The sequence below is a fragment of the Hippocampus zosterae genome, chromosome 2 (assembly GCF_025434085.1).
Source record: "Hippocampus zosterae strain Florida chromosome 2, ASM2543408v3, whole genome shotgun sequence".
Lineage (NCBI taxonomy): Eukaryota > Metazoa > Chordata > Actinopteri > Syngnathiformes > Syngnathidae > Hippocampus > Hippocampus zosterae.
In genome coordinates this window covers 14,884,938-14,908,211 of record NC_067452.1, presented here as the reverse complement: position 1 = coordinate 14,908,211, position 23,274 = coordinate 14,884,938, and the positions used below count along the sequence as shown (strand labels likewise).

General features: G+C 43.3%; 2 protein-coding genes across 2 annotated transcripts in view; one reads left to right on the top strand and one right to left on the bottom strand.

Annotated features, from left to right (window-relative positions):
* The window catches only part of LOC127596074 (chemokine-like protein TAFA-2), a 61,567-nt gene extending 38,601 nt beyond the window's left edge, over positions 1-22,966 (bottom strand). Inside the window, exon 1 of the mRNA XM_052058240.1 lies at positions 22,558-22,966. The gene's annotated coding sequence lies outside the window, so the exon portion shown is untranslated. The remainder of the gene's footprint in view (positions 1-22,557) is intronic.
* Positions 1-23,274, top strand: part of mxra8b (matrix-remodelling associated 8b) — a 197,007-nt gene that overhangs the window by 45,405 nt on the left and 128,328 nt on the right. The window lies entirely within an intron of this gene.

The following is a 23,274-nucleotide window of genomic DNA, read 5'->3' as shown; positions in this document are numbered from 1 at the left end:
GTCCGGTGCCTCAATCCTGCAGACCAGACAATTTGAGAGATACCAAGAACCACGTGCAAGTGGAGGTTCAAAGGGGATTGAGCCTTTTGCGTTGCCGGTCCCTCTCTTTGGAATGACTTCCCGCTGAACGTTAAGCAGCCCCTACGCGGCCCGGTAATTAACAGAGGCTTCTTGCGAAGTTAGTGTTATCTTAATGATCGTGAAAGACCAAATTAAGTGCTTGGGTGACTGAGTTAATTTCAGGTCTCGCTGGAGCCATGTCACATTTCTCTTTGAACAGCTAAATAGACGGGAATTGGATAAGTGTCAGGAGAGAAAATCACACAACATAATTTAACAACCATGTTCATCTTGGGGATAAGCAATTCAAAAGATTGATTCATATACCTGTGTATTGAATAAATATAATATGACTAATGTGATTTGTTTTCACTTGAGGTTTGATGTGGACATTTTAGATCTGTACAATGAATGTTCTAGAAATTGCCCATCAGTAGAGCTCATCTTTTATTTTTTAAAACATTTTAATCAATGTTAGTCTTTTTTACATTGACATCTACATTTGTGCAAAAATATTTTAGGCTACTTTGCTCCTGTTGACATTTGATTGATTTTATAAGCAACATTCCTTGATGCATTTCTCATTTAATCCGTTTAATGTCACCTTAAAATAAAGTGAGAAAATGTAAGCAGTCATTATGTGCGGTATTTCTTTTTATATAGAATAAGTGAAAATATTTCATGGTAAATCATTATCGTGATGTAAAAAGGCTTCTACCGCGGCGGAAGATTTATTCCATATCGGCCAGCACTAAAACGGCAATGACAACCAAAGCAATTTTCTTCTCTGAACCAGTTGTTTCATTCACGTTCCTGTGTGACACAGTGATACTTTTTGGAGGGCAGCCAACAGCTGGAGGAAACAACCTGATAAATGGATATGTGATCACTAGCTGTAATTACAGTGTCAAATAAATTGCTATCTTGTATATGCAGAGAGTGTGTGTGTGTGTGTGTGTGTGTGTGTGTGTGTGTGGCGGGGGACGGGGGGGGGGGTTCTAACGTAGCTTTCTGAGAAAAAAGAAATATATGTTTCGATTTTTTAATTCGAGTTTGTTTTCATCACATTTTCCAGTACAAAAGATTTCATTCCTCTTCCATAATTGCACACAAAAAGAACGGAGAAATCGGGCACAGATTTTGAATACTCTCATCGTGAATCCTCCACTTTGCCAGCACAATGTTGACATCTGGAGCCTTACTGTGACCTTTTGTGGCTGCTTTGGTTTTGTATATCCGCTCAATCTGGGCAGATGTTACCCACACTCTCTGTAATTTGAGTTTAGAATATTTGGCCTGGTGCACCCGCTGCCCGCAAATCACACACTCCCATTGGGGATGTGTTTTCACAGCATGATTGACTGAAATATGATGACCATCCATCCATCCACCCAACCATCCATGTTCTCTCCAGCTTTTGCTCGTTGGAGTGTGCCATCTGATTTTGGGCAAAAGGTGGGTACACCCCCCCCCCCCCCCATGACGGACATGAAAACAACAATCATTGTGCTGCTTTCTACGCTTGCATTATCTGATTGATGCTCTTTCAACACACGTGTGCTCGTTGAAGCAACAGTCACCAACTGTTTTTGCGACGCGGACTAGTTTCATGTCAAGACACAGTTTGGCTAGACAAAACCAAGAACAAATGATTAAAGGACATACTCCGCCTCGATCTGCCGCTTTGCAACGATACCAAGACTCCTGTTCTTGTCAGCATCATGTCTCCCTGTTACCCACTTCAATTGCCCATATCACTACATCATCCGCAAGGAGAGATCTTGCAGTTGTTTACCTGTACAAATGCAGTTTATACGTGTTAATGCTATGCACAGACTTTAATCCTGCTTCTGTAATGTCAAGCACTCCATGCGCTGAGACCACCCTCATTTTCATGGAAATGAGAGAAGATGGCTGCATCGCATCAGAGTGACGTACCATGGCGCAAACACCCCCTTAGGCAAAGGTCTACCCGTGCAAAGCCTAGCTAAATAGCAAAAGAAAGAAAACTCCACCCATTCCCTTTGCACTATAAACTTGTGCTGGGCAGGAAAATATGTCTGCCTGTTGTTCATCTTGCAGATCACCAAGGTAAACTGAAACATGTTCAAAGAACCTCAGAATTAATGATGACTCAATAACTCTTTTTTTCCTATGGTAATTGTGCATTTTTTTTCCTTTCAAAAAGTCTAAGTCATTATCCATCTGCCATATGAGGTAGCATTTGTCATCAAAAATAGTGAGCCTGTCATGTGATAACCCTGTTTCCACCATCTTTGATACATTACTTGGTATGATTTGGATCATGAGCTGATCCTTTCAATCTTCAATCTAATTGGGTTGCAGATGGACTTTTTGGAACAAATTAATGATGAAAACTGAGATTTATGCATACTGGTCCAAAATAAGGACCAATTAGCGAAAAGAAGTGAAGTCAAATTATGGTGTTGCTTTTGCCCTTTGCTGATTTTACTACGCGGCCTGGTAGGTTGCATGTTCTCCCCGGGCCTGCGTGGGTTTTCCCCGGGTGCTCCGGTTTCCTCCCAAATTCCAAAGACATGCGTGGCAGGCTGATTGAACACTCTAAATTGTCCCTAGGTGTGAGTGTGAGCGTGGATGGTTGTTTGTCTCTGTGTGCCCTGTGATTGGCTGGCAACCGATTCAGGGTGTCCCCCGCCTACTGCCCGGAGACAACTGGGATAGGCTCCAGCACCCCCCGCGACCCTAGTGAGGATCAAGCGGTTCGGAAGATGAATGAATGAATGATTTTACTACCAAGAGGATGCAGTTAGCTGTGGGATGCTATCACACACAAAACACACCAGAGAACAAGTGGATGCAGATATGAAAAATAATACACCAGCACTGTTTTTCATTCTTTCATTCATTCATCTTCCGTACCGCTTGATCCTCACGAGGGTCGCGGGGGGGTGCTGGAGCCTATCCCAGCTGTCTCCGGGCTGTAGGCGGGGGACACCCTGGATCAGTTGCCAGCCAATCGCAGGGCACACATAGACGAACAACCATCCACACTCACATTCACACCTAGGGACAATACAGAGTGTTCAATCAGCCTGCTATGCATATTTTTGGAATGTGGGAGGAAACCGGAGCACCCGGAGAAAACCCACGCAGGCCCGGGGAGAACATGCAAACTCCACACAGGGAGGCCGGAGCTGGAATCGAACCCGGTACCTCTGCACTGTGAAGCCGACGTGCTAACCACTGGAATACCGGGCCGCTTGTTTTTCATTCTGTCCAATGGAAATATTTGGAAAGTCAGCTCTTGTATCTTTCCTACACAGCAGTGATGAGATGGGTCTCCAATCACATCTGGTCTCCAAAGACAACACACATGCCACCTCATTATGGTTCATTACAGAATGCTGTCTTCAAGGTGGGGCGTGATGTACACTAACTGTCACATCCACACATGAACACAAACCAAGAGCTTGGTCCCATCGCCACAGACATTGACAAAATAAACAGCACTGATCTCTATCTCTCTTTCTTTCTCTCTCTGCAAGAATGACTCAAACACACTACAGGTTTTTACACACACACACCTATAAATGTACTCACCACATGACAGACAGACACGTGCTCAAACGCACACACACCGGGGAGAAGAGAATCAGCATGACATTGATATTATCTCTAAATATCATTTTTTTGTTTATTTTGTTTTCTGTGTCTGTGTTTATTTTTTCTGCTGTGTTTTTGTTGGGTGCTGTTGACATCTCGCCGGTAAGCATTTTCCTCTCATATTTGACTTGTAACACAGCTGGAAGGAGCAACTAAAGCTTAGGTGTAAAACTGTGCCGATGACAGCAAAGCCATGCAGGAGAGACTCCCATGAATGGAAGTTTCCCAAAAGAATGTTGCTCTCTTTATTTCTCATCTGTCCATTTCTTGCGAATGAGCACATGTACTGGAGATGTCAAAGCTCAAAAGAGGTCATGTCTACTCCAAGAATGATCTCAATTGGTCCGTTATATCATGTCATATCGTCCTTTTTCATGGTTGACTCTTAAAGCTCCATGTGGCCATTTCAACCACACAGAGGCTGCATTTAAGGACCATGAAAATAATAATTTTTATAAGCAGGTGGATGGATCTTAAAAGGCCGCCCTTGTGTCGCAGTGTGTACAGCACATGCACATAATTTGTTTGATGACACGTCGGCTGTGCTCTCGCTTGACCATGTACAAACCACCATCATTGACATCGACAATGGCAGAAAAATGCAGATGGTCAGATATACGGTTTTGAAACACTTTCGGGGGGGGGGGGGGGGTCCTGAGGGGGAGTTGGAGAAGGGAGTGTATGTCAGTAAGTGCAATGCTAGTTTGGTGTCACTTTGATCTTGTAGCGGCAAAGAAGGCTTGTGGGATGTGGTTTGCAAATAGGCATGTCTTGCAGTATTGTCAGTGTCTTGTAAATGATGCATACTTTCAAAAGCTAGAAGATTTGTGTGTGAAGAGGGAAATTATTTTTGACTAAAAACGTGTTGAGATGTACCAGGTCCTTATGTTGTTTATGTTCAAAAAGAGTCTCGTAAAAAAGATGTCTAACATTTATCCGTCCATTTTCAGGAGGTATGAACATGCTGATAAGAGTGTGGTCAAGCCAAAAAGCTCAGTGGCCCTCCAAGAGATTTGTGATTTCCCTGATTCGCGCTGGGGGAATCCATGAATTTTGTCATTTGCTTTTTTTTGTTGGAAAGTATAACCCTAAAGTGCAAGTTAAAAACAAGAGTGTGGCTTGGGAGGCTAAAATCTAATTGGGCTTATTTTCAGCATGCAGAAGGTGCATTTGAAGGGTGGTGATACGTAGCTGCCTCCGCTATGTAAATAGAGCTAAAGCAGCCCAGCATTCATGTGCTCACATCCACAGCGGCGGTCGCCCTCACAGAGTTAGCAATAGAGGAGGTTCAGTCTTCTTTAAGAATGGCAGGTTTGATATACTTGTGTGTTCAGTCCATGCTGCCATTAGCAGCCTTTTGTAACACAGTGTCAGGGTTGCCAGATTGAGTGCTGCGGGGCCTGCCTGGTGTGACGCCAGCAGGGCCAGGTGGTGGGAATCTGTTGGAGATTAAAGTGCTTGGTGGCTGGCTAACCATCTCGACCTTGCCCTGGCACTCATGCCACCCCTGGCTGAATGACCTCCAGGCTCGCTGCCTGTCCTTTTCTTCTTATGGGTGAGGAGCAACGTGAATGTGAAATAGTATTTCATTAACCTTATAGTCTAATGGCCAAAATCATTTTGGAAGAAAACCACACAAACAATTCAACTGACAAGAAGAGTCCAGTAGCCTTGAATAAAGTGTTATAGATTACCATGACATGTACCATCCCTTTAACAAGTAATTGGTTTTGAAAAATATAGTAATGCACTTTTAAGATTAAACAAGATTTATAACGAAAGACATTTTTAAACCATTTACACGAGCATATAAAATCTAAATGTAATCCCTGCCTACACCTTACACCTACCTCTGATCAAAACAGCGGATATTCCATGAATTGCACCTAATTAAAAATATTCATTCTGTGTATTTTATGCATTTTTCACTTTTGAATTATCCTGCGGGCCTGATCAAACCTTCTTGTGGGCCGGTTCCGGCCCACGGGTCGTGTGTTTGACAACCCTGATCTATACGGACAAACAAACAAAACAAAAAAAAACGGCATTTTGAGCAAGCATAGTTTTTTTTTTTTTTTTTGTTTTTTAAAAAATGATATTATGCCACTAAGACTTTGGCAATCAAGCTACTGGGCTAATGATTTGCTGATTGCATGTTGGACTGGCCCAGCCAATGGTGAATTTGGATTAGCTGAGCTGGGCCAAGGGCATGACCAAGTGTGTTGGTTTGGAATAGTTTCTCCCAAAGTGGGTTAAATGTGACTTTGCTCGCTGCTGGGTCAAATTTGTCTTTGCCATTGGCTCCTACCGCTTATTTAGCCATTCATTCATCCATCCATCCATTATCTGAGCCACCTCTCCTCACGAGGGTCGTGGCCGTGCTGAATGGAGCCTATCCCAGCAGTCCGCAGGCAGCAGGCGGTGTACACCCTAAACTGGCTGCGGCTGATTTAGGGCATATTTGCCGCAATGAGACACTCGCTACCATTTGTCTTTTGCCAGAGGCAAGACAGAGGTTCTTTGACATTTCCACTGAGAGCAAACTCAATGCAAGAGAATATGAAATCTGCATTTTTATTTCGCTGACAGTTCTTGCCTTGCACATGCACTTATCCAAAGTCTCATGGAAGTCATTTTGTAGAGTCCTACTAATTAACACGCCAACCAACCAACCTTTGCCCTTTCACGTGCTCATTAATATTGAAACGACTGCTCATGACATAGAAGCAGAAGCACTGAATTGAAGCCAACCAACCAGAGTTGAATTGAGAAGCAGTCAAGCAGGCAGATAATACATCCAAGAATAGCTAATAGGATACAATTAAAAAGTCACACCTGCTTTCTTAACAATGTGTCTTAACAATGTACACTCTGTTGCGCTGGTCTTATTGGGCAGAAACGGTTTACAGACTAGCACAGACACAGAGCCAAAGAAGCCATCATAACTCAACGTCATTACGCAAGTGAAACAAGAAAAATTGCACTGCTCACCTCATTTGCCAGTTGAAAGCAAAAATAGAGAAGCCAGACTGGGATCAGGTGAGAGTGAGGCAAGCCAAGCCAAGACGCAGCACCAAGCCATGATGGAGACACAGTTTGCAGGTGGAAGCCAGACAAGCGTTTTGTGGCAGCAACACAGGTGGCTCATAGCAGGCAGCTCTTGGCGAGTGCTTCAAAGCAACATGGTCAAAATCAATCTTTCACACTCGCTCAGACCCGGACACAAACAGCGCCATGAGGGCAAGCAAACACAACATTTCCTCTGTGTCACCATGTGTTTCTTTCATCAGCTGAATTGATACACTCAGTTCGTTGGTGGCCACAGCTAAGAACTGATCGACAGGCCAGCCAAGCAAACGCGCACCACAGTCAGTCCATCGGCTTTTCTCCTCTCTGCTTAATTATTCATGCGTTGGTTAGTTTGTTCCACTAGGTTGACTTTCAGACAGCTTTAGTAATTGCCACTATATTCTCTGCATTGATTTTTCGTCCTACTCCACCACACACACACTCCATGCATAAACTCTGGAGCACGACTTAGAAACGCCCCCTGCTTGTAAATCTACCTTCACAATTAAGTGAAAATGATTTGCTCACACGCTATACAGCAGCATAGGTGCCTTCATACTAATAATAATAATAATAATAACTATTATTATTATTATTATTATTATTTTAATGATGATGATGATGGGCGGCACAATGGACAAGTAGTTAGCATGTTGGCCTCACAGAGCAGAGGTGCAAGGTTCAAATCCCGCTCCGGCCTGCCTGTGCGGAGTTTTGTATCTTCTTCGCGTGCTTGCGTGGGTTTTCTCCAGGTACTCCGGTTTCCTCCCACATTCCAGAAAGCATGCATGGCAGGTTGATAGACACTCCTTTGGTATGATTGTGAGTGCGCAAATGGATATTTGTCAACATATGTGTACCCTGTGATTGTTTTTAATAATAATATTTACACATCGTGTATTCAAAACAACCAGACCTGGCCTTCCGCTAGCTTACCTCTGACACATCATGTACAACACCTGAGACATGCAAAGGAATAGCATCTACCGTAGCTCTTTTCCGAGTCACTTATATTAGTTGTGTATGTCTTCATGACTGTATTATGCTGCCCCCGCACCAGCAGAAGTCGCAATGAATTCATCAAGCACAAACTGTTTCATTCTTATAATACCAATTATATTTTACTACATTATGGCCATAAGTGGCGGCCCGGTAGTCCAGTGGTTAGCACGTCGGCTTCAGAGTGCAGAGGTCTCCCTGTGTGGACTTTGCATGTTCTCCCCGGGCCTGCGTGGGTTTTCTCCGAGTGCTCCGGTTTCCTCCCACATTCCAAAAAACATGCATGGCAGGCTGATTGGACGCTCTAAATTGTCCCTAGGTGTGAGTGTGAGTGCGAATGGTTGTTCGTCTCTGTGTGCCCTGCGATTGGCTGGCAACTGATTCAGGGTGTCCCCCGCCTACTGCCCGAAGACGGCTGGGATAGACTCCAGCACCCCCCGCGACCCAAGTGAGGATCAAGCGGTTCGGAAAATGGATGGATATGGCCATAAGTTTGATCAAGTAAATTATTATCGAATAGTATTTTCATGTAATTAAGAACAAACAACAATGTTTTTTTTTTTTTTTTTTATTGAGAGAGGCTGAAAAGGACCAATGGCATTTCCATTCATTTGAATTAGGAAAGATGAGCAAATTCCACTCAACTCTCAAGCCACCACATTTTATATATCCTAAAAATGAGCATCACTTAGCATTTGTTCATTCACTGACAACAAGAAATGAAGGTAGGAGGCATCTAATGAACGGATCTGGGAGTAGAAGTGAGATTTTCTTCTTTGCCAAAAATATCATCAATCTCGGGCAACGTTTCATTTGGACGCTGCTTCTGTGGGAGATTTCCCCTCTGCAAAACATGACAAATACCAGATGCACGTGTGAGCCGTGCTCAACATGATTACATGACGGGGCCGATGTTTGTGTGGTTGTAGACACGTGCACGGGCCGGCACGACGGGGTGTCTGCACGGAGAGATAAGCGCTCCAATCTGTCGTCTCCTTCTCACTGGCAGCCGTCTTTCCAGACCTCAGACCTCAGACCTTGTTCAATATTTGATTTTACATTGAATACAATTTTGAAACTGGAAGAGACTCTCCTGCTCTTACAAACTGCAGCAGATTTGAGGAAATTACTTCTTTCAATTAAAAAGAGACACAGGGCATATTTTGCTTCAAAGAAAAAGAGCTCCATGTGCTCCCTTCAGATTTTGCTCCCTTTTTTCCTCAGCATGCAGCGCTACCGGGGTGATCTCCACTTTCTTTCCTCGATTCGCCCACTCTGCATCAGATGGATTCTCTCTACCTTGCGCAACATTTCCTCTTTTGGGGGTCAGAAGCACCAGGCTGTGTCAAGGAGATTCTTAAGATGTCCATACTGTGCTGACAATTCCTTCAAGCGGCGAAGCATCACCCAACCTCCCCCAGCAGCGATGACATCACTGCCCTGTGGGTGGCCAAAACTCTGACTGATGCATCCCCAGTGAGGAATGCTTTTGTTCTGATCTCCGACTTCCATGCATGCCAAGTGGTTTACAGTGGCTGCAGTAAAGGTCTTTATTTCCTCAGAGACTTTCCTCAAAGGAGGATTGCGCGCTGCTCTATTCTGCGCTCTGCTGTGTTGCACTGGTCAGCATATCTCGACAGCTCCACCCAGGATAAGATGCGCTGCGCAGGCAGCAGCGGTTTCAGAGAGAGGGTCTAAAACCTTGAGGGGACCCTGTTAATACTGTCAAATTGTGCCTGGAAAAATACTTGCAGCTCAGTTTGACACTTGTGCCTCCATCACCCAACACTGATCACCATTCTTAACTGATTTTTAAGACACCATCACCTCACCTTTGACCACCATTCCACTTGAGCGGATTTGGGGATGCACGATTCATGACTCTATCAAACTGGATTATGACAGGAAGCAAATTCTGTCTTGTCACATGAAATCTTCAAAAGTGATGGGATTTTATCGTGTTACCTTCAACTCAGATTCCCCACTAAATCGACTGAAATAATCTCTTTCCTATCAGTGCATTTAGGATCTTCATCCAAATATTGACAGCCGATGGGCGAGGACATATTTCGGGCCCAAAAAAAAAAAAAGAGAGCGTAAAACTTGGAGATCGAAGGCCCAAAGGATGCATGCAACCTGAATTAATCACCTTTTTAGGTGCAGCCTCCGGGAGGACACGCGGCCTCGACCTCTACACAGAATGGCAGCCGGAATGCTAATAAAGTTGGATTCAATCAGATTGGAAGCAGTCTTTTGGCAAATGGTGCCTTTCGAATTAGAATTCTTGTTGTGCATTCAGAGGCTCACACCAAGTCTCTCACACAGCCCGCGCCTTATTCCGGCTAGAACTGAGACTCTCTTATGTTAGCCTCCAACGGGAAGACATGTTCTAATTCCCCAAAGTATATTTTATCATCTAAATCAGGGGTGCCCATTAGGTAGATCCTGATCTACCGGTAGATCTAAGAGATCCCAAGTAGATCCGAGGAGTGTCGAGGAGAAAAAAAAAAAAAACAACCATTTGTGTGTCTTTGTACATGTTAATAATGTAGTTTTTGTGTTAATGTACACTGCACCCTTATCATCTTATCAGTCTCATTTTCAAATTTTCAAAATATTTAAAAATAAAATAAAGCAGGTAAATCTTGAATTTATGGTGGCGCGTGATTACATCACCGGAAGTTGTTAGCTCTCAGCAGTCTGCAATTGCAGCTTGTGATCAGAACTGTTGCACTCTATCTTTTATCGTCATTATTCTCATTCAGAGTTTGCTTCGTGTACAATTCACCGAAGGCACGAGCAAAGAATAGGAAATTAGGAGGGCCCAGGGAAGCACTTTAAAACGGTATGTGTGAGCTACAATAGTTAACAGGCTGCAAAAGTGCATCGCATGTCTCAGTTTCAGGCTATTTCTCATCAGGGCGTGCGCGCGCGCGTGCCGGTAAGGGTAGATCCAGGGAGGTTAGTTGATCGAAAAGTAGATCTTCAATCCAAAAAGTTTGATCACCCCTGATCTAAATGGACATATTTGCGACTGTCTACTGGAATCCTCCTATCGCCATAGCCGTCGCTTTTCAGGAAAAAAAAAATTCTCTGAAAATGGCGCGTGCATATTTACCTGACATCGGGGCATATATTTGAGGCTATAAGCAAATGAGCGGCTGTTTGTATGTGAGCTTTTCCGCCCCTGAGCATGCCCTCTCGGCTCTGTGGCAAACGGCAGCGCGATATCATTAGTCATATTAGGAGGAGATTAATAAGGTAAAGCGTCTTAAGGATGGGATCCCTGGGAGGGGTAGCCGGATGCCGGCCGCTTGTATTACTATCAGCTCGGCCTCCTCAGCAGCAGACTGACATCTCTCAATAGTATCTGCTAAGTAACTTGACACACAGAGGTGCACCCCCTGCAGGAGCTCAATGTGGATTCCGTTATCCCATCTTCTAAAGTGCTTGCCAAGGAGTCAATATCACCATTGAGCGTCTTCTAAACCTTCATTAGAAAAAAAAAACATTGAGATTTGCAATTGAACTTCATATTAATTGTATGAAGTGAATACTATCCTGTTAACTCATTCACTCCCAAAGACGTTTTTAAACGTCTTTGCAGACTTGGTCCAGAATTGGCTGGTACTGAATGAGTTAAGAAACACATATTGATTTTAAGATAAGATAAGATAAGATATCCTTTATTTGTCCCACAATGGGGAAATTTACAGCCTTTTTTGTCTTTTGTCTTGTAAATTACCCGAAAAAAGACACTACATGGGAAAAAGCTCACTAGCATGTCAGGAACACATGGTGAACCTTGACTAAGAAATGTGATTTTCTTTGAATGGCTACTGCATATACTTTTTACAACTTCACATTGTGTTCCATTTTCATTTCACTGTTTCCTTTTTCATTACCGGCGGTGCAGTGATCGGCGGGTTAGCACATCCACTTCACAGTGCTGTTGTGTAGGGTTCGATTCCGGCTCCAGCAGTTAGCATGTTTTACGAATTGATGCATTTATTTATTCATGTATCTGTTTATTTATGTATTATTCATTCATTCATCTTCCGTACCGCTTGATCCTCACTAGGGTCGCGGATGGTACTGGAGCCCATCCCAGCCGTCTCCGGGCAGTAGGCGGGGGACACCCTGAATCGGTTGCCAGCCAATCGCAGGGCACACAGAGACGAACAACCATCCACGCTCACACTCACACCTAGGGACAATTTAGAGTGTTCAATCAGCCTGCCATGCATATTTTTGGAATGTGGGAGGAAACCGGAGCACCCGGAGAAAACCCACGCAGGCCCGGGGAGAACATGCAAACTCCACACAGGGAGGCCGGAGCTGGAATCGAACCCGGTACCTCTGCACTGTGAAGCCGACGTGCTAACCACTGGACTACCGGGCCGCCTATTTATGTATTATGTAATCTTTAATTACCAAGGCATGGTCTACTATTATCAGATTCTCATTTGCTATGCCAACCTGGCTGCAAACAGCAGAGAAAAACAAAGCTAAATAAAAGCAAATACATGACACCAGAGCGAAGGGTGAATACAAAGTTAGCGGGATCAAAACAGGAGCAGCCATCTTGGCCAGTTTCCTTTTTAAACGATGATCCTGAGATGAAAGATCCACAAAAACAGCAGCAGGTCAACAACTACGGTGACGCTGGCTTCCCATTGCGACAACATGCATGCTAGATTCATGAAAAACTCCATCTTGGTCAGTGAATGCGAGTCAAGCCTTCTTTTCACGAAAGCTGCAAGGGATTCCAGCTCACTGGTGACACCGAACATGAAAACAGGAAAATGGCCCCAAGATAAAGCTGTACTGGATATGCTGCCGTGTGTTATGTGCTGAAACACAAGAAGCTGAATGCCGAACGAATAATTGCATAAGTAGATGTAGTAATCGCAGATGCTGAGGGCCTGCCTGCCTGACAACTAGATGAGGCAGACATAAAACAACTAGTGGTTCCACTTTAAAGAACATCATCAAAGACGAATAGATAAAAGTGCATACACAATCGTAGCAGGCAGGAGGACAGGCCTCGAGCTGAACAAGCCAAATGAGTTGAAAATGTATGAATATGCATGCGCGTGCGTGCGTGTTCTCATAATAATCATGTCAACAGAGGCTTCGTGCTGTCATGGCGCAACCTTTAGGCCGTTATTTGCACTCAAGCTTTCCTTCCTATTCACTACTGGCCACACACACACCCAGCGGGAGCTAATTATGCTGGGCCAATGGCCACCGTGATTACCGTGTAGTTGCTCCTGATGAAGAAAGCTGTGCTGTGTGTTGTGGACTTGTGGCGATGGGCTCCATTGAACTGCCTGCTGGAATGAATCAGCCAGGACACGACCCAAGTGCCATTGTCTCATTCGGTCCTTTTTTCATAACTGCTCGTAAGACCACTTCCCCTCCTCGCCCTCACATGGCGGCCAGTCTAGTCACCACAGACTCATTAGCAGAAGCTGTGGCATGGAAAAAGAAAATTGTCACATTTAAATTGCTGATTGGGATAAAGGCCTGACAGAAATGGGGTGTAACTGGGTTTTCAAGTGACATATTCGCTACAAGCAGAGATGGGTCGCCACAAATCTACTCAAGTAGAGAGTCAGACTATGTAATTATTGAGCAAAAAAAATAAATTCTCAAGAACATAATAAAAATGACTCAACATCTTCAAAGGATCAACATCAACTAAACAAAACCCAAATTCTGATATCGCCCACCAATATCATTGTATTTGAAACAAAAAGATATTAAATCTCAATAAAATAGCATGTTGCCACAAGCAATGTCGTAATGTCTTTTTTTTGCCACATAACAGCACCATAACTTCTCACATGGGCGTTCTTACCAGGTTTCACAAAAAGTAGCTTGTTTCTCTATGAGGCCCTGGAGATGTTGCGTGCAATCATGTGACTGCCTGCCTCCATTAGATTGGTCAAATGAAGTCCGAGGTAAATTGTTGTCTCGATGAGTTAGAGAAACAGTCATGTGACAGCACCCAAGGCGGAAATCGGTGAAGAAAAGCTCAAGCGACAAGAGGAATGTAGCTCAGTGAAACAGATCAACAGTACTGTTGCTTCTTTAGAAAAATATTCACACAAAAGTCAAAGCCAAAGGTATGTGCACTCAAACTACTCGGTTAAGTACAATTACAATTGATTGCAAATATCAATTGAGTAAATGTAAAGGAGTAAATGTAACGTGTTATAACTCTCACAAATGTAATTGGATACACGGTACAAATGGTATTAAATTGACTCACTACTTTTGTTATGTATTTACTTCAACACAAGGGAAACTATGACTTGAACATGTCAGCTGACTACAACCTCGACTAATGAGTATAATGAGCTAAAGAAAGGGAAAACCTTTTGCGAACACACACTGAGCTTTGCAACGTCTTATTAAGCCGATCTTCTTTTTCCAAGCCAATAGGGATGACACTCACAATGCAAACTCCTCACAAGGCCGCAGGAGAGCCAGAGCCTGGCCCAGATGACTTCCGGCCAAGGTGGGGGGTTTCTATCCTGGAATGCTAGCCAGCTAATCACACAAACACAAACACACCCACATGTCTAAAATACTGAATCCCGTAGAGCAGGGGTTCTTAACCTGGGTTCGATTGAACCCCAGGGGTTCGATGAATCGGTCTCAGGGGTTCAACGGAGCCTCTGCCATGGAGGTTAAGATACAGTCGCCTTAACATGTCAATTAGTTATGACATGCCCGCTTGGCCATTGCTGGTTGCAGGCGATCACATTACATTGCTTGTCCAATCAGTGCTGTGGAAAATGTAGTTTGCTTCGTAGACTGTCGTGATCTTACGTCATACAATGTAATATGCTATGTAATGTAATTGACTTTTTTCTGTTTTTAATAAATGTGTTTTTTTAAATATCTTGAATTTGTAAAAAAATAATCACATTTATTGATGTATTTTTCACTAATAAAGGGTTAGGCATGTGCAAAATAACTGGTTGGATTCGGGACCTCTAAGAAGGTTAAGAACCACTGCCATTGAGGAAGTCTAATTTGCAGTGCAGACGACCACGATAGTACATAAAGTGCAAAGCTCACCAAGGTACGTAAGAGCTTAAACAATAACAACCCCAAATGATTTGGACAAGAGCAACCAGAAACACTTTTTTTCCAAGTCAGACAAATTAGATGTGTAAGAAAAAGACAGTATCTGGTCATTATCTGTGCAAATGAAGGGAAACCAATAATGACAGCACCCCAGAGTGACTCGGGAAAGAGATGGATGGCTTTCGGCTCACATACACGGCACTTCATCACTCATGTCTCAGGCAAACGCGCGCACAGACAGGCAGGTCCTTCCAGCACATATTCACAGCCGAGCACACGCTCTCCCTCATATTCTCTAACAATTCACCCTTGTTGACCTTCTGTACGTGCCACTTGCGCTTTCATGTGGTGGCACTGAAGTCTCATCGATGACAATAGAAAACACTTGTGAGCGTGCTTGCACACACACACACACACACACACACCCACATGCAAACACATGCACAAACAACCTCATTACTAAACTACACAGCCCACTGTCAGTGTATTCATTTTGCCCCATTTATCTTTCCAATTTTCTTACTCATCATCAAAGCTGTGAATATATTTTGCTTATTTTAATATGAAATGAAAAGCAACCACATCCCTTTACAGCAGACAGGATGTGTGATGTGTGATGTGTGGAGCCCTGTGACACACTTGGTGCTGGCATGAGTCACTCCTCTTCCACTATACATGCAACTTGTGCGCCTCCATTGGCATCAGCAATTATCTGGCTTCGAGCGGATATATTTTCTGTGACTCAAACACGTAATTGTGAGTAGGCATGAGACAAATGCTATGAGTGGCATCCATTTTTTCAGGACATAGTGGTGTTTGATTTAACAGCGGGAGCTGGGAGTGGTCTGGAAGCAATCTGAGGATACGCCCATAGCTTTTGTTTTGTTTGTTTGTTTGTTTATTGAACATAAAACATATACAGTAATAATTTGACAGAAAATAAGGTAGATAGAAAAGTAAAAAGAAAGAAATCAGTCTTCATTCAACACAGTTATTATGTTCAAGGGAGTAGGATGAAGTAAAAAACGTATCTAGTCCTACCCCGTTATGTGTTTATATCTACTAAATCATTTTTATATCAATCAGAAAAGAAAAAGTAAGAAGAAGTCTCCATTAAGGCTCATACTTTACCCTTAACCGTGATATTTTTACAACTTTTGGTTTGTATCGTGATTATATACATCCTCACCCTGGCACTCTTGCGTCAATTTTCTCTTGTATTCATAATGGATATTTCAATACCTTTCTCTATTTATCAACTTAGTTCTGATTTATCATTACATTTAATGTTTAGAATTTATCATTTTAACTCTGACTGATGTAGGTTGTTTGTACTATTTTTTTGAATTTGTTTTTGAACTCAGCAAGCGATTTACTCATTTTTAGGTCAGTTTCGAGATTATTCCACAGATTAACACCTTTGCTAGATACACTTCTTTGCTTGATGTTTTTTCTTGTTTTGAGTTTTTTGAATAAGTTGGTACCTCTTAATTCATAGTTGCTTTCTCGAATTTCGAAAAACTTCTGAATGTTTTGGCAGAGCGGGTTATTCTGTGCTTTGTACATTAATTGGGCGATTTTAAAGTCAACCAGGTCATAAAATTCCATTGTATTTAATTTGATAAATAGTGGATTTTCAAACCAAAGTCAACGGACTGATTTTGCAAAACAGTTTTCAGATTTAGATTCAGATTAAGAAAACTTTATTTATCCCAGTGGCGCAGTTAGAGTTTTCAGGCTCATTTTGTATATGGCTGTCATGATTCGGTTTGGGACCAACAGGTGGCACTGCAGGGCTCCCCCTGCAGCTGCACACCTGTTGGTCATTAAGTAATTAGGGCTCTAAAAGGACTCCCAGCCCGACCACTCATTGTTGCTTTTTGCTAATGTCATGTTCGTTTGTTTGCTGTTCCTTTACAGCTGTCAGGTTTGTTTCGGTCATGTTCTGTTTTAGCTTCACTTGTTATTTTTGTTTGCTACTTTGTACTGTTTGTTTTGGATTTAGTTTTCTCTGTGTTTTATCAATACACTTCTTCAAGTTCACCCTGCTCCTTCCTCCTGCCTGTTTTTTTGGGGTCCACCACCACCTTGCAACGTGACAATGGTGGAATCTCGATTTATGAATGAACCTTTTTACAAACTTCTCAAGTTATGCACATTTATTTTTGTAGAAAATCTGCCTCAAGATGCGCACGTTAGGTGATGCAAACTTTCAGTGCCTGCTCATCCATGCATTTATGTTGTGCATCTCGGGCTATTTCACCATCATTGTTTCTGTGCAAAACTCATTTTGGAAGTTGTGCTATTTTTTTCTTACTCTTACTTAGACCTGAGAAAAACTTAAGAGTTACCGATAGCTCGAAATGCCCTAAAAACCAACATTAAACTCAAAGTCTGCCCAATGACAGCATGTTGATAGAAAGTTGTTGTGTGTGTGTGTAGCCGGAAGTTGCGTTTACGCACACGCGTGCGTCAAACCACAATTCCAAACAACAGCCATCTAGATTTCTGATTAACATGGCAACAAAGTTTGACAGTATGTATGATACCATATGTACAGTGTTCATAGCAGTGGGGCATCTCAGAAACATTCATTATACTGCAATGCAATTTCAGGCTTTTCAGGAAGAGCATTCAGGAGTAGAAGATGAAACTCAAGAGATTGTTTCTTAAAAGAAAAATAAAATAGATTGCAGCAAATGGAGTGATGTGCAGGCACGTTTCTCTGGATTTATGTGTGTGTGTGTGTTTCCTCTTACCAGTGTGACTAATTATAGCAACAGCTTAATTAATGAGTGAATGAAAAGCATTCTTTTGTCTCATTCATATGATCCAGCTGTCACCACCTCACACTCTCCTTGACAATACGTGTTGTGGGCTTGCATCAGACAATTAAGTGTAGTCCTCGACTGTGTAGTGAAGGGAGACAATGTGTGGGGCACCAAGAGGATCGGTAAACAATGGTTCTGCAAAATGTATTTTTTTGGGGGGGCGGGGGGGGGGGGGGGCTCAGTATATCTGTTTAATGGAGGCAGTAATGGAGTTTGTTCAGGCTCATGTAATATGCCCAGCATCTGCCACTGTTCCTCTCCGACACGCCACTCTGTTCCACTGCATGTGCACCTCTTGTTGGAGCCGTCGTCCATGCTGTCCCGCGCAAGTCATTCGGGAGTAGAACCATGCATGTTTGGCTGATTCTATTTTCACAAGGAAGTGAGTGCCCCCCCCCAAAAAAAAGTGTGCATATTTGCGTGCACACAAAAAGAGCAGTGTATTAGGGGGCTGCTCAAGAATGTTAAACAATAGATGCATTTGGAATGTTTTAAGTCACCTTTGGGAAGTGGGCTAAGACAGAACAAGACAGGCGGCTAGGACTGAATTTACACAACCCGATCTCCCAGAAACAATTTCTTTATGTGGGTTGGCTACTCGCTTCCCCCTGGACCTCCACATACTGCAGACGGCTGCTGGTGAGAGCCAATCAAATGAACAACACCCTCTAATAGGACACTTTTGCTTTTTATTTATTTTCCATGTGCTGTACCTGCTCACCAGCCCCCAAGCCACCCTTTTCTCTCTTTCTTCGCTCTGTCAAGGTCTCCTTGTCACTCAGTCTCGTTCTCATTCTTGTCCTTTGTTCATTCTGCAATTTTTTCTTTCCATCTGGCAGAGCGACAGCATGAGGCAAATGAAAAAGAAATTGCCTTTTATAGGACACATATCTTCTGGTTGCTCTATTTGTCTGCTTTACTCCGTCTGGTGATCCCTGTCTTTCTCATAGGACAGCCCTCAAGTACCGGTATATTCACCTTACCACCGAATGAATGTGGTGATGGAAACAGGGTCGCAGACTACCCCAAAATTCGCCTTTCCAGCCTTTAACAGAAAGCTTTTGACGTAGCAGTTGTCAAAATTACTGCATGCTATAAACAATGTATAATTCCTCGATTGATCACTTTGTTTTAACATGTTTAATAAGTTAAATTATAACCTTTTTTTTTGTATACAACTCTCGGAGGAAAAAGTTTGGACAGTCTTGCGTTGCCGAGACACTGTTCTGTACTGTACAACAACCCCAAAAAATGAAGAAATCCTAATACTGAACCCACAATAAGTATGTGAACTGTGACATGGCGAGTGACGACTGCATTTTTAAAGGGATTGGACATTCTTTCTTTAAAAAATCTGGTTCAATGTTTGTGTTACTATGAGTCAACTTCCAATAACTGATGTCATGGCCGTTTTTTATTTTTTTTCTTTGACCATCAACAAGTTTAGAGTGACTAAACAGCACCTCTGCTAGTTGCAGCCAAGTACTGCCCTCCATTTAGCCTCAATGACCTATTGACACAACAAATCAACAAAGCTGACAGAATTCTTATCATGCTATTGTTATTATTCCCATTCAGAGTAAAAAAATAAGTGCTATATTGATTACCCTCTTGAAAATAGACCAATAAGTCAATACTTTATTTCAGCCTAAGTAAGCAACAGGGCGTGCTTCGGTGAAAAGGCCTAATGAAAGAAAACTGAATCCCTCCCTTCTCCCCACGCCTGTGTGGGTTTTCTCTGGGTACTCCAGTTTCCTCCCACGTTCCAAAAAATAAAAATAAAAAAACATGTGTGGCAGGTTGATTGAAAACTCCAAATTGTCCTTATGTGTGGTTGTTCGTCTCTGTGTGCCCTGCGATTATTTGGCAACCGGTTCAGAGTGTCTCTGCCTACTGTCCGAAGACAGCTGGGATAGGCTCCAGCACACCCCGCAACCCTTGTGAGGATAAAGCAAATCAGAAAATGGATGGATGGATGGATAAATCCCTCCCACCCTTGATAGCTATTCGACAGCAAATTCTTTAAACAATGTCCACAAAAGGGATAAAGGCAACCACAAATTTTAGTAAACTAAATTTAGACGTATGCAAAGGCTGTGTTCCAATGAAGGTGCACTTCAAAATCTACTCTCCCTCCCTCCTTCTCTCCATCACTCCCTGCTGTCAGTCATTTCTCACGGCAGCTTCTCAATCTCATTAAATTGCAACTTCTCACTCACGCTCTTCAGTGGGGGTTGTGGAATCATAGTGGGAGCAGGAGCAGCTGGATGATGAAAAAATAGCTGCAGTTGGAGAAACCTTATTTGTTGCAGTCAACACTTCGCTTTCACAAAATGACACCTTGAGGTTGTAAAAAAAAGAACAAAAACAAAAAGAAAGAAAAAAAAGAAGCAACTTAAAAGCCTCGATGATCAGGAGCAGGGTGGATGTCAATTGTTTCCGCTGAATAAGCAGTTTAGGCCAAAACATGTGTACAGCAACAGCCCTAAGCCACCTTTTCCTCCATTATTTTACATCACCAAAGGTACTGCTATAGAGTCATCGTTACCAAAAAGCAGGGATCACCAACATGATGCCCGTGGCCACCAGAGGTTTCCTAGGAATGCTGTACAAGTGATCATTTGAAAATGATATTGATTTATAAGGGGGGGTGGATACAATCGTGGTACAGTATTTCTCCATATCCTAATTACTGTGAGAAATCATTAGAATGATCAATGTCTGCACATAAACATATATCTAATTATTTTTTTGGTGTGAACATATCATGATAAATGATTTGAGGTCATTTGTCAAGGTCAAGTATGCACCAAACTGGTATCCCTTCACATTAGTCAGTAGCCAAGAAGTCTTTTTCTGTCACTTTACAAAAGGTTGGTGCACCCCTACATGGAAGGTTGGACTAGATCCCTTCATAAGCATGCATGCATCCATTCATTTTATATACCCACTGTCCTCCCTCAGGTCTCAGATGAGCTGCTGCTTATCCTAGCTGACTTTGGGCGAGAAGCGTGCTCCACCCTTGGATGGTCACCAGCCCATCACAGGACAAAAACAACCATTCACACTCACTTTCAGACAATGTGGAGTCTACAGTGAACCTCGGGTGAACCTTTTTTGAATGTGGTAGGAAGCCACACAAGTAGCCGAAATTCAAACGCAGACCCTCAGAACTGGGAGGCACCGGTGGGGGAAACCCCACCAATAGACAAAACTGCTGCTCAACCTCGCAGCAGGGGCAACGAAACTACACCCTCCCCTGTCACTATTCCTGGTTATTATGTTGGTGCCATTTCAACCTTATTGTAGACCCTGGTGAGTGACGGGAGGCAGAGTCTGAATGACTCAGAGGTTGGAAGCACTCGCTGAAATCTATCACGAGCTTCTCCTTTAACAGTGGGCAGGGAAGAGTGAGTTGCCAGATCACAGATGGACTTGAGTTGATTTTGTATTTGTCACTGGCTGAACGAGTTATATTTATATAATATCACCAGTGGAGGTTCTGGATCAATTTCACTGATCAATATTCAAGCCAGGGGATGATATGGTACCAGCCTACCGGGGGACAAAAATTGCAAATACACTGAAGCTAGATGTTTTACATGCATATAATTATCCACATTTTAAAAGGCAATGTCTTATATATTGATCCTGTTAAATAAAAATTAAAATAAAAAGGGAGACTAAAAAAGTTACACACACACGCACACGCACGTCGTGGTAATTTCCTTCTCTGCGGACTGCTTCTCATTTTCCCGCTCGTTTTTAAGTGGTGCGCACACTAAAGGGTCCGACGAGAATGTTAATCACGCACTTTGATTCCACCCTTCGCGTCGGCGACTCGGCGCGACAGCGTAATCTACGCTCGTGGGGCTACAGGGGGGGGGGGGGGGGGCAGAATCAGTGCTACAGGGGCACTGGCCCCCGTTGCCCGTCCCCCCACACCCCCAGAACCGCCACTGAATATCACGGGACATTATTGTACAATTGCCACAGTATCATCTAGGTTATAATATATATATACAGTAATACTGTATATATATTATACCCAGGAAAAAGTTGTAGATATACTGTTACAGTATACATAAAACGTTTTCCTGGGTACCTTATGGCACACCATCAAGGAGTCCTATGATGTTAAGGCAACACTGTTCGGTTTGTAAGGTCATGTTACTTTTAAAAATGTAGCTTGTTGACAGGTACAATTAAGACACGAAAGAAAGTGGATGTTAATCGACTTGTTTAGTGTCCCTTTGTTCTCAAAAAGTATCAGTACGAGAGTCAATAAAGGATTGAATCATTAAACAGAATCGATAAAAATCATATCTGGTGCCACACACAAACTGAGTGTATGTCCACTTGTGTGTGTGCTATTGTGTGCGTGTGCGCGCGTGTGCTTGTATGGGCACGTTTGTGAGTGCTTGCGTGCACGCTTGCGCGCGCCTGTGCGTGTTTTTAAGTGTTCGTGTGTGTGTGCAGAGGGGGGGGGGGCGTGTTGGGCAAACGTGTACATGTCGGCTGTGGAACACCCGAAGCTACCGCAATCATTACTGTGCAATTTATTGGCACGCATGATAAGTGAGAGCATGTTTTATTTTGACCCTTAGCCAAATGACACTCGTGCGACAGTTGCATTATCGAAATGAAATCCAACCCATTACAAGCATGAATTATTTTTTTCAATGAAGTTAGACTAAGCGGCAGTCTGTTTAGGAACTTTTTTTTCTCACTTCTGACCTCCTGGATGTGCAATCAACGCCCCCCAAAATGGAGCTGGTTCCCGTGTGTGTGTGTGTGAGTGTGTGTGTGCGCGCGCACGCGCGTGTGTATGGGGCACTGGCATAACCTATACCTGTTGGTGCGGTGTGGTCTGGTTCCCTTAGCCCCGAAATCTGACTTCTCTGCTCATAACCGCTCTCATCCCCTCTGCGGTAGAATTTTCTCGGCTTCTGTGGGAAGTTGCAGCATAAAAAATATCCGCCTCCTCAACCCAGCTGCGAGCCAAGGACTTTTCCTCCTGCTTGCCTTCCTCGGAAAAGGGTCCAGTTAAAGTTGGGCGCCTGTCTCTCCTTCTTTCTGCACAAACTTAGTAGTGGAGCACGTCAGCGAACATGGTCCGAAAATCCTCGTGAAAGCTGCTCATCAGGCTTCTTGATCTGGCGTGCTGCAAACGACGAGATCGGGTCGGGACAGATGTGTGCTGCTGCTCCAATGAGACGGGAGGTTGCTTGCTTGCTTGTTTGCTTGGTGCCCTCCTGCAAGATGAGTGAGGAGCTGTGCGTGACAGCCTTTCCACGAGCCTCGCAGGTGGCGCAGCGTCCTCTAGCGATTTTATGAGGGAACAGCTGATCTGACTCAGTGGGAGTCTACTGTACAGTAAGTACACTGGCACCACGGGCTTCGTGGTCCACTCCCCACATTGAAATAAGCAAAATGTTTAATTGAAGTATTTAAGTTGTGAATAACAGTGGGGACTAGTGTACAGCGGCATTCAATTTGAGCAATGTCAACATGTGAGTCTTCTGCAGAGGTAGGCTTTTTTTCTCTCTCTCTCAAAGGCAACATTCAT